This window comes from Solanum stenotomum, unplaced genomic scaffold (assembly GCF_019186545.1).
Source record: "Solanum stenotomum isolate F172 unplaced genomic scaffold, ASM1918654v1 scaffold29087, whole genome shotgun sequence".
NCBI classification, from domain to species: Eukaryota; Viridiplantae; Streptophyta; class Magnoliopsida; order Solanales; family Solanaceae; genus Solanum; species Solanum stenotomum.
The window spans coordinates 45,284-57,908 of NW_026030305.1; the positions used below are offsets into that span (position 1 = coordinate 45,284).

General features: G+C 37.2%; 2 pseudogenes; one reads left to right on the forward strand and one right to left on the reverse strand.

Annotated features, from left to right (window-relative positions):
* The first annotated feature begins 1,226 nt into the window (after positions 1-1,226).
* Positions 1,227-3,035, forward strand: LOC125851725 (methyl-CpG-binding domain-containing protein 4-like; annotated as a pseudogene).
* A 2-nt stretch (positions 3,036-3,037) lies between these two features.
* LOC125851726 (methyl-CpG-binding domain-containing protein 4-like) lies at positions 3,038-12,133 on the reverse strand (annotated as a pseudogene).
* Between the last annotated feature and the right edge of the window lie 492 nt (positions 12,134-12,625).

The following is a 12,625-nucleotide window of genomic DNA, read 5'->3' on the forward strand; positions in this document are numbered from 1 at the left end:
TTAGAATGTTCGAATGAATTCTCAAAACTTAAATCTTAACTCTACCTTGAATTTGAATTATGAATTCAAGGTTATGATCATGTTATGAATGATTTCTAGGTGTTTAGAAGTAGCTTAGAGTAGTTAGAATAAAAAAGGAGTGAAGGTGCACTTTAAACGAACTCAAACGGGGCAACCGACGACAAACTGGATGGGGCAGGCGACCTTGGCGCTATGGGTGGCGCGGGGTGCCAGCCCCTAAACTTCAGAGGTGGGTTTGGGGCGCTCTGGCAGGCGCATCGCGCTAGGCCCCAACCCAGAAAATTCAGCAAGTTTCTTTTCTCGTTTTCTCACCCTATTTCGCTTAGAATTGAATGGTTTCTTCCCCAATCACTTAGAATTGATTACTTAACATAAGTACACTCTAATATACTCAATACATCCCTTAAAACACTCACTTTAATCTCAAGAAATTATCCAAAATCCAACACAACAAGATTTAGAATGAACTTCAAGAACACCTATCAAGAACTCAAATCTTTCAACGTCAAGAATTAAATTTCGCTGAAAATAACATGTTTGGCGTGTGGGTGAACAAACCCAATACTATGGAAGCTTACATGCCTCTTAGGGATTAAACCCATGGCGAAAATCCGCAACAAGACGCAAAAATCTCGACGAACGCTTGATCCTCTCGTCTTTTCTCCTCTTTTCTCTTCTTCTGTTTCTTCTTTTCTCTCAACTAAAACCCTAGGCATAAACTAGGATTATAAAACTGAACCTTATCAGATTAGACCCCTAAAATATTACTAAAAACGAATTAAATCTGATTGGGTAAGGAAAAGGCCAAAATACCCCTTACTATTTCCGGTTTAGTTTCCTTAACTGGACAGCCTAACTTCAAAAGGTCATATCTCACTTATCCAAAATCGAAACTTAGCAAACTCGGCGGCATTGGAAAGATAATTCAAAGGTCTTTCCTACGGTATTTTGTTGCACACCTAACTCATCCTGTGATAGGAGTTATGGTCATTTGAAGTCGACCCAAAGCTCATACTTAGCTTAACTTGCAAAATTTCAGATTTTGCTATTTCCAATTTAGTTCTTTTTCGAACTCAAGGTGATACATCTAGTGACCTTAACACTTAAGAAATTTTAATTCCTTGGCAAAATCTCACTCACTACGATAAACGGTTCGAGTCTTAGTTCGAAAAAATTTCTGGGGTGTTACAATCTGATCTTGGGTCATGGTTGGTGTCGGTGGTCAGGTTTTGGGTTATGGCATAATTGGGTTGACGATCAAATTTTTGGGCGGTGTCGAGGTCAGGGTGAGGGGTTGGGGTCAAGATCAGGGTTAGGTGTTATTCTTCTTTCTTTATTTTCTTTGTTTGTGATTGTGTGCTAGTTAACCTACAATATTTTTATAACAAAAGTTAATTATTAAAATAATGGGTGAAACTCATTTTCACCCCAACTTTGCTTTAAAAAATCGAACTCCCTTCTCAACTTTGAAGAATAATCAACCTCCCCCCCCCCCCACCCTTTAATCTATTCATTGTGTCCATTTTATCATTGTTATATCACAGATAGGTAACATCTCTTTATATTATGTATAACTTATTTGTTTTTGACATTATAAGTATCACTACACGAAACTTGTCTTTTAAAGACCATTTGTTAACGAAGGAAGATAAATCCCATCGTTATACATTTATAATAACCAAAAAAATTTCCCGTCATCAAAATTAATTTTTAGTTAAGTATTAACAAGGGGATGTATCTGGTTCTTAAAAGATATAGTACGCCGTCTTTAAAACCAAATTAATTCATCCCTTTCAAGGTCTCAAGTTCGAAATCCACTAGGTGCAAACAATTTCTGAGGGCCATCGGACTGGGTAAAACCTGAATTAACCGTGGTGCACTTGCGGGAAACTCCTTGCCGAGGGCCTGTGCACCCCCGGGATTAGTCGGGGCTCAAAGAGACTCGGACACCCGGTGCAAATCAAAAAAAAAAAAACCAAATTAATTCATTAATAAATAAAAAAATTGGTAATTTTTCCCTCTTTATATTCATCACCTCTGTCACCCACTCATGACTCACCCATGCAAAAGCAAAAAAAATCCTTGCGCATTGTTAGGGTTTTATTCTCCATATTCTCTAAAGGNATATAGTACGCCGTCTTTAAAACCAAATTAATTCATTAATAAATAAAAAATTGGTAATTTTTCCCTCTTTATATTCATCACCTCTGTCACCCACTCATGACTCACCCATGCAAAAGCAAAAAAAATCCTTGCGCATTGTTAGGGTTTTATTCTCCATATTCTCTAAAGGTAAATTTTGCCAAATCACTATACTTGCCGTTATTATTAGTAATTATTGAATTGGGTATTTTTTTAACTGTTCTAATAATTCTCCTAGTGATGTTATTCTTGATTTCTTCATAGAGGTACATGTTTCCAAATATATAGACTTATTGAATTTTATTTGGTTAAACAATCTTGAAAAGAAAGAGGAATGAATTTGATTACACTCAGAAATGACAAACGATTTTCCGAAAATTTAAAAGATATCGTCGAGGTTGGCAACAAATCCATCAGTGAGCATATGGGCAGCACAATGTGAGAAATGCTTGAAATGGAGGACGATATCATTACAAGAAGAGTTTGAAGAAATCAGAAGTAGGTTTGTTGAGGAACACTTTAACTGCGACATCACTCAACAAGTCCAATAGTTCTTGTGATGAACATACTGATATTGAGTATGTTTCTTCTTAAAACTATGTAATTGACTAGTCCAATCAGCCTAAAATCCTATCTAGGTTTAAGAGAAAATTGTACATGAGGAAATATTACTCTAAAATGGATATATGCTTATTATTTCACTCATTCAGGGAAGAAATTTTGATCCTTTACAAAAGTGGGTACTTTTTTTTTAACAAGATTCTGAGTTTTGTAAAATTAAAGTCTCAAATTTCAGCTTTACTAGCCCCACAATTATGGATGATACTACACCCTCTACCGCTCTTCTTGCCAACTCTAACATGAAGGTGGAAAAAGATATCTCAATTGCTAGATTCACCTTCATGTTAGAGTTGGAAAGAAGAGTTGTAGAGGGTATAGTATCATCCATAATTGTGGGCTACTGAAGAAGAAATTTGATAATTTAATTTCACTGAATTCAGGATTTTATTGAAGAAAAGTACCCACTTCTGTAAAGGAATGGAGTTTCTTCCATGAAGGAGTGAAATAATAAGCATCCATTTCAGTGTAATCTTCCCTCAAGTACAATTCTCTCTTAAATCCAGATGGGGTTTTAGGGAGATTGTGCTCGTTAATTACCCAAGTTTGAGAAGAATCGTACTCAATATCAGCAGGTTCATCACAAGAACCATTGGGTTTGTTGTCGCAGTTAAAGGGTTCTTCAACAAACCTACTTTTGATTTCCTCAAACTCTTCATGTGTTGAAGTCCTCCTCCATATCTAGAATTTCCCACACTGTGCTTCCTATATGCCCACTGATGGATTTGTTGCCAACCTCGACGATGTCTTTGGAGTTTTTGAAGAATCATTCGCTATTTTTGAGGGCAATCAAATCCATTCTTGTTTCTCTTGAAGATATGTTAACCAAATAAAATTAAATAAGACTCGACATATTTGAAAACATGTACTTCTATGAAGAAATCAAGAATAGCATCACTAGGAAATTTAATAGAACAATTAAAAAAATACCCAATTCAATAATTACTAATAATAACTGCAAGTATAGTGATTTGGTAGAATTTACCTTCAGAGGGTATGGAGAATGAAACCCTAACAATAAACAAGGATTTTTTTTCTTCATTTGCATGGGTGAGTGGGTAACATAGGTGATGAATATAAAGAGGGAAAAGTTACCGCTCTTTTAAATTTTATTAATGAATTAATTTGGTTTTAAAGACAGGGTAATATATCTTTTAAAAACCGGATATATCCCTTGTTAATAACTAAAAATTATTTTTAATGACTAGAAATATTTTTGGTCGTTAAATGTACTTATAACGATGGGGTTTATCTTCCTTGTTTAACAAGTGGTCATTAAAAGCTAAGTTTCTTATAGTGTATACTTATAATGTTAATGAACTTAAAGAAAAAGTTATAAATACATAGGTTAAAAAAAATAATTATACATAATATAGTATTACATATATGTGATATAACAAGATTGAAATGGATAATGCATAGAATAAAGGGGGAGTTTGATTATTGTTCAAAGTTGAGAGGGAGTTTGATTTTTAAAGCAAAGTTGATGGGTGAAAATTTATGAACTTTTGTTGTGATAACACCGTGGGTTAACTAGCACACAATCACAAACAAAGAAAATAAAGAAGAAGAATAACACTTGACCCTGACCCTGACCCTGACCCTGACCTCGACTCTAACCCTAGAACTTGATCCTCAACCCGATTCTTCCATAACCCATAACCCAACCACTGATACCAACTATGACCCAAGACTCAACATTGACTCGAGACCTAATTCATACATTAATCCTGACTTGAGATTAAAGGAACAGATCTAAACTAGGATCTGACCTTGATATTGACATAGGATTGAGTCCGGGTCAAAGTTAAATCTCGAATCGAGAGTTAGATATCTTAGGGTTAAAACATTCATATTTTGAAGCTTTGAATATTTCTTCATTGAGATTTTTTTTTGCGATTCTTGTAAATGCAATAAAATGTATAGGACTCCCTTTTATAACTCCTCGATATTAAGTTCAGCTCCTTCTGAATATATCTATTAGTATGTTTGGGGTGCTTAACTAAAAGTTTCTATTTGATGATTTTCAATATAATTTAATATTTGTGGATGATTATACGAAATATATCTGACTATTTCCTCTAAAGAGAAAATCTAATTTTCCAATTGTATTTTCAAAATTCAAACGAACTGTGGAGATATTATTTTAAAAGCTCATTATATGTTTTTACTCCGACAATGGCGGGGGATTTCTTCAGCTCCGTTCATTCTTTGAAGAGAATGGGATATCCCACTTTCTTACTCCTCCCTATACACCTAAACACAATGCCACTGCCGACTGTCGTCATCGACATGTTGTGGGGACAAGTATAACATTATTATACAGTGCCAATCTTTCTCTAAGTTTTGGTCTTATGCCTTCATTACTGCTGCCTACTTAATTAACAGGCTGCCCATGTGAACTTTAGATGGAGATTCACCTTTTTAAAAAGAAAACTACTACAAACTTTGTGTCTTTGGTTGTTTATGCTATCCATGGGTGTGTCCTTATAATCCAAATAAATTATAGCCTTGCTCTACTCCTTATATTTTCCTAGGCTATTCACAAAATCAGGGTACTTATAAGTGTTATGATCTTGTAAATTCTTGCCTTTATTTATCTCGTCATGCTGATTTTGTGGAACACTCTTTTCCTTATGTCTGTTGAACTAACAAAAAGTAGACCCCAAAATGACACTATTGACTCTTGGATTCCCAACCACATTTGCATTCCTCTCACACGTGACCAACCCTCATTTATCACCTCTTCTACAGCCTCTACTACACCGCCCCTTTGGCCCCATATCTTCCAGCAGTGCACCTGACAATGCTTCTTCATCAAATGAAACTAGGAATTCATCTAGCCACCACTTAGGTATGTCTCTTTCTCCTTTATCATCCTCTGTTAGTTCTGCCTCTTCTAACCACTCCTTACCTGATAACACAAATAAGTTAGATCAAAATTTGACCATTCAACCTTCTTATGCCATGACTACTCGGTCAAAGAATAACATTCATAAACCCGTTCAGAAGTTGTGTCTAAGTGCTAATGTTCATGATTCTGCCAATCTCAATGTATCCTATGTCTCACCATTAACCAAACCATCCCAATTATCTCCAACAACCAAAACCTCCACCATGCCAAAACAACTTTCTTCAATACCGAAGCAAGTAAAACCTCACACTCTTCGTCAAGCTTTAAAAGATCCAAATTGGTGTGCTGCTATGAATGTAGAGATTTCAGCATTATAAAGTCAGGTCTCTTATGTCACGCCCCGAGCCTACACCCTGGGCGGGACTGGCACTCGAGAATCATTCCTGGCCCCAAGCAAACCCTTGGCCTGGCTTACTTACTCAGTGGAAGACTTAATGCAACAAAAACAAGTTTATGTAATAAACTGGAATGTTATACAGGAACATTCAACTGGCCATTAAGGCAAACTCAAGTCTTAACATAAGATAATGACAATGAAAAGACTAAAGAACTAACATCTGATTGTCTATGAAGCCTCTAAAACAACTGAGATAGATGTCGGGACAAATCCCTCGACATACTAATGAACTAATAAAATAACTGAAAGAAATAAAAAGGAGTCCTCTGGAATGCAAGGAAGCTCACTAACTAACTCTGGAGTGCTCACTGGATCAACGATGCCCTGGATGCCGATCCTAGTTACCTATGTCAGCATCATAATAAGATATAGGCCAACTGGCATTAGTTCATTGAATGTACGAGTATGCAAGTTGGAATGCTAAACACAACATAGGCTTAAAAGGAATCTGAAGAACTTCCCTGGCTCAACTCCACTCAACATAACTGAACTCATTTCAATATAAAGCAGTTTAAAACAAGTGCAATATAAAGAAAAGTTGTTTAAAACATGATGTCAACTCTGTGTGTATGCAAAGATACATGTAACTCTGAGATGCATGTAAAATACAAATAAACTGTGTATTTAAGAATACAATTACTTATGTGGGAGTTTCTCTAACTGACAACCATCACGTAAGAGCTATTGTGATAATACATCATTTTACCTCACGCTACTAGGGCCGTCCTATATCTTGTTGAGGGTATAGAACCTAAACTACTAAGTGGATTCACTAGTCTATGCTAAAAAAGTACTAAAGGAATCATCTAAAAAGTAGGATCATTTTCTACCCATGATGGCTACATGGTTTATGGGGGCTGTGAGTTGTCTGTACTCTCCCCCATTTTGGTGTTCAATACTACTCCAAAAAATATAATATTATCTCTTATGTTTAAAACATACTTCTTTCTCTGATTTGAGATCAGTGCTAAAAAACATGGCTCAAAGGCTATGTTAGAAATCAAAGTTTTCTCTCTTGCTTTATTTAGAAAGCGATTACTATTTTCTGAAAACTAGCCTGAAGGCTCTTTGGAAATCGAGGTTTCCATTCTTGTTAAAATGTGAAAACATTTTAAACCCTTTGGGAATACATAGTCCCCATATACTTTTGAAGAAATGAACTTCAAACTTTAATCTTTAATCTATACTCAACTTGAACTTTATGTCTTAAAACAAAGTTAAAACATTTGGAAAACTCAAAGAACTTCTCTTGACTTGACTCTTACTTCTCTTGACTTTGATCTTAACTTTCATTGAATTGGATTATGGATTCAAGGTTCATGATCTCATGTTTATGGATGATTTTATGATGTTTAGATGTACCTTAGAGTGTTGGAATCAACTAGAAAATATAGGTACATTGCTAAGGAACAAGTACGAAAAGGTGGTTAATGAATGGGGAGAATTGGCGTCCCTGGCGCTCTGAGAGGCGCGGGGGGCCAGCCCTCAAAATTTTGAGAACAAGCTGGGGCACTCTGGCTGGCGTGTCGCCCTAGAGCCCCACATTCAGAGACTGTTTTGCGGCGCACTGAGAGGCGCGGCTCCCCAGTCCCTTCCCCAGAAAATCTTGAATTTTCTTCTTCGTTTTTCAACGCTAAATCCTCTAATTTCACTTAGTTCTTTCCCTAAACATTTAGAATCATTTATACTCTCAATATATGGTAGATTCAAACCGAAATTCCACCCGGAAAATATGAATCAAAGTGCAAGAAACTTCAAAAACACAACCCATAAGAATTCAAATGAAACCTTCAACAATGTTCACCAAGAACTCAATTTCTAAACTTTCAAAGACTTAAATTCGCTGAATTGAATCATGGTTGACACGTGGGTGAACTAACCCAACGCTATGTGATCTCACATACCTTGTAGGGATCACCCCCGACGAAATCCACAAGCTAAACTCGACGATCTTGACGAATCTTGCTTCTCTTCTCCTTTCTCCTCTTCTTTTCTCTTTTCTCCAAGCCCTAGAGTATTTTGGTAAAAGCATAAACTGATCTAATTCTGATTAGACCCTAACTTAATTACCAAAAATGAAATAAAATAATAGGGCAAGGAAAAGACCAAACTACCCTTTCAAAATCCGGATTGGACTTTTCTTATTCCAACAGCCCAACTTCCAAAGGGCATAACTCACTCATACGAACTCGGAATTGCGCAAACTCAGCGGCGTTGGAAATATTATTCCAAGTGATTTCCTACCATATCTGGAAGTACCTCTAACTCATCCTGATCCAGAAGTTATGGCCGTTTGAAGTTGGCCAAAACTTAACTTATTCTAACTTAACAAAAGTTCCAGATTTTCATTCTTAAAAATGACTATTTTCAATTATTAGCTTCTTCCTAGTTATTTCAATTTGTGAGATGTTGCAATATCTTTCCCTTGGGAACATTCGTCCTCGAATCAGATTACTCTTACTAGGCTAAGAGTGTAACATGCAACATTCAGTTCAAGCACCCACAAGCAAATGCAAAACAACATGTATAAATAAATACTAAGAAAGGATTAGTACCTTAATTCGGAACTTCTCCGGATTTGAAGAGATGTGGATATCTCTTCTTTATATCCTCTTCAGCTTTCTAAGTAGCTTCTTCAACAAATTTGTTCCTCCAAAGGACTTTGATTGATGCTACCTCTTTTGTTCTCAACTTGCGAACTTGGCGATCTGGAATTTGAACCTGAATCTCTTCATAAGATAAAATATCCCTGATCCCAATATTTTCAATTGGTATGATCAATGAAGGATCGCCATGCACTTCTTCAACATAGAGATGTGAAACACCGGATGAGCCGCGGCTAACTCTTGCGGTAGCTCCAACTCATAAGCTAAATTGTCAATCCTCTTGGTTATTCAATAATAAGTTTCCCCTTCTTACCAAACCTCATAACACCTTTCATGGATGAAACTTTAAGATATACCCAATCATCTACTTCAAACTCTAACTCCCTTCTCTTAACATCAGTGTAGCATTTATGACGACTCTGCGCCGTTTTCAACCTCTCTTGAAACACTTTAACCTTCTTCATAGCTTGATGAACCAAATCTGGTCCTATCAACCCTGCTTCACTAACTTCAAACGATCCAATAGGAGATCTGAATCTTCTCCCATAAAGAGCTTCATAAGAAGCCATTTGGATGCTTGAGTGGTAACTATTGTTGTAAGCAAACTCAATAAGATGTAGGTGATCATCCCAATTCCCTCTGAAATCAATCACACAAGCCCTAAACATATCTTCTAAGGTCTGAATAGTGTGCTCTGCTTACCCATATGTCTGAGGACGAAATGCAGTACTTAAGTTCACCTTTGAACCCAAGCCTTTTTGGAATGACTTCTAAAATTGTGCAGTAAATTGTGTACCTTTGTCTGAAATAATGGAGATCGGAACCCCATGAAGCCTTACCACCTCTTGAAGATACAACTTAGCATAATCTTCTACCGAATGAGTAGTCTTTACCGGTAAAAAGTGGGCTGATTTTGACATTCTGTCGACAATTGCCCAAATAGAATCATGCTGCCTGCGAGACCTTGGTAAACCCGTGATGAAATCCATATTAATCATCTCCCAGTTCCATTCTGGAAGTTCTGTATTCTGAGCCAAACCACCGACCTTTGGTGCTCTACCTTAACTTGTTGGCAATTTGGACACTTAGCAACAAATTCTTCAATGTCATTCTTCATACCATTCCACCAATATACCTCTCTCAAGTCACGATACATCTTTGTGGAACCCGAATGAATGGAATATCTGGATCTATGACCTTCCTCCATGATCCTCTCTTGGAGTCCATCCACTATTGGTACACACAACCTACCTTGATATCTCAATACTCCATCTCCCTCTTGTTCAAAAGCTAATACTTTTTGCTAATGAGCATTTGCCTTCAATTCAAGCAAACTGGGATCCGGGTCTTGCTTTTCTTTCACTTCTGACACTAATGAAGATTCAGCCCCATTCATCACCACTATTCCTCCTTCTGTGGAATCCATCAATCGGACCCCTAAGCGTGCAAGTCTATGCACATCTTTCGCTAACTCTCACTTTTCTTCCTCCACATGGGCGGTACTACCCATAAACAACATGCTTAAAGCATCAGCAACCATTTTAGCCTTACCTGGGTGATAAAGAATACTCATGTTGTAATCCTTGAGTGATTCCAACCACCTCCTTTGTTTGAGATTAAGCTCTTTCTGAGTGAACACATACTGAAGACTTTTCTTATCAGTGAATATATCAACATGAACACCATACAAATAATGACGTCATATCTTTAAAGCAAATACTACTGTAGCCAACTCTAAGTCATGGGTTGGGTAATTCTTCTCATGAACTTTCAATTGTCTGGAGGCATAAGCTATGACTTTGCCATTCTGCATTAACACGCAACCCAAACCAACTCTAGACACATCACAATAGATAACAAAGCCTTGCGTACCTTCTAGTAAGGTCAAAACTGGGGTAGTAGTCAACCTTTTTTTCAATTCCTGAAAGCTTTTATCACAAGCTTCAGACCATTGAAACTTCACTATTTTCTGAGTCAACTTGGTCAAAAGGGATCAAAGAGATGAGAACCCATCTACGAACCTTCTATAATAGCCAACTAATCTCAAGAAACTCCTAAAGCAGTTGGAGATGTGGGTCTAGGCCAATTCTACACTGCCTCAATCTTCTGGATATCAACTTTAATTCCCTCTCCAGACACAATGTGGCCTAAGAATGCCACAGACTCAAGCCAAAACTCACACTTAGAGAATTTGGCATACAATTCTTTATCTTTTAAAGTCTGGAGAACTAATCTGAGATGACTAGCATGATTTTCTTCATTCCTTGAATAAATTAGTATGTCATCAATGAAGAAAATAACAAACATATCTAAATAAGGTTTGAATACTTTATTCATAAGGTCCATGAATGTTACAAGTGCATTGGTCAAACCAAAGAACATGACCAAAAACTCATAATAACCATAACGTGTCATGAATATTATCTTGGGAATATCACATTCCCTTACTTTCAACTGATGGTACCCAGATCTGACGTTTATCTTAGAAAAGCAAGAAGCACCCTAAAGCTGATCGAAAAGATCATCAATTCTCGGAAGAGGATACTTGTTCTTGATGATAACCTTATTCAATTAACGGTAATCTATACACATCCTAAGGGAACCATCTTTCTTTCTCACAAATGGGATCAGAGCACCCTAAGGTGAGATACTTGGTCGAATGAAACCTTTCTCTAAAAGATCTTCCAACTGCTCTTTAAGCTCTTTCAACTCTATCACTGGTTCGCTAGAAACTGAAATTTGACTACTCGAGTTCTACAATCTATTGATGCATAACAGGCATTAAGTCAGTCCATACCTAGAATGGCATCAAAATATACCATGTTTAACTCAACTAAATCAGCCATGTTACTCTTGTGATTGACGAAAACAGAACAATCACGATAGACTATTTCTGCTAGAATAGACTCACCATCAGGTGTAGAAACACTGAAGGCTCAAGAAGTTGTTGAGGAAGAACATCAAAATTGAAGACTTGGATCATACAGTGACAACATCTGGCGAATCCTCTTGCTCTCAGCGACTAGCGATAACATAAAAAAGGTTTCCTTCTCCATCTGCCCTTGAAGTAGCTAATCTAGACGCAACTTTATCTGGTGGAGCAACTGAATAAGACTGGGCTTTATTGCCCACATTACCATTACTTTGTCTGCTCTTAGGACACTCTCTCATAAAATGACCGTTCTGGTCACACTTGAAGCAACTAGTGGAGCAATCACGACACACCCCTGAGTGGCTCCTACCACGCTTAGCACATGCAGGAGTCCTAGTACCCCTTTATGCCTTACTTCCTTGCAAATGCGCAGGTCTAGCTCTGAAGTTCTGAGAATTCGGATTATTGTACTCACATTTGTTCCTTGGTGTAGGTGCACTAACAAATGATAGAGCAGGTCCTTTCTTCTTATTTTGGAAAGAAGACCAGTTCGCATTACTCATTTTCTACCCCGTTCATTCCCTGTTGTCTTAGCCCTCTTATTCTCAAACTTTTCTCTATCCTTCAGCTGGTCCTTCTCAACTTGTTGCACATGGATCATCAGCCTTGCTATGCCCATGTAACCTATTAGCATGGCTACATTACTTTCCTTACTTCACAAACGAGTCAACCCAACTATGAATAAACTCATCATACTCCTAATGTCAGCAACTATATCTTTGCTTCTCTTAGGTCACGAGGAAAGAAATGCCTCATGAATGCACGCTCGACCATAGGCCAGCTCAAAATCGGTTAGAAAGAGACTTTTATACATATACATTTTACCGCATGAAGTGAGTATGAAAGAAGTGAAGGAATTCCTAAATCTTGCAGCCTCCTAATTATAGATATGGCACGTTTCACACTGATAACTAGGACTCTACAGACACGACTTCATAGACTCCCTAGGACTCTTGAACTCTGTGCTCTAATACCAAATTTGTCACTCCCTAAGC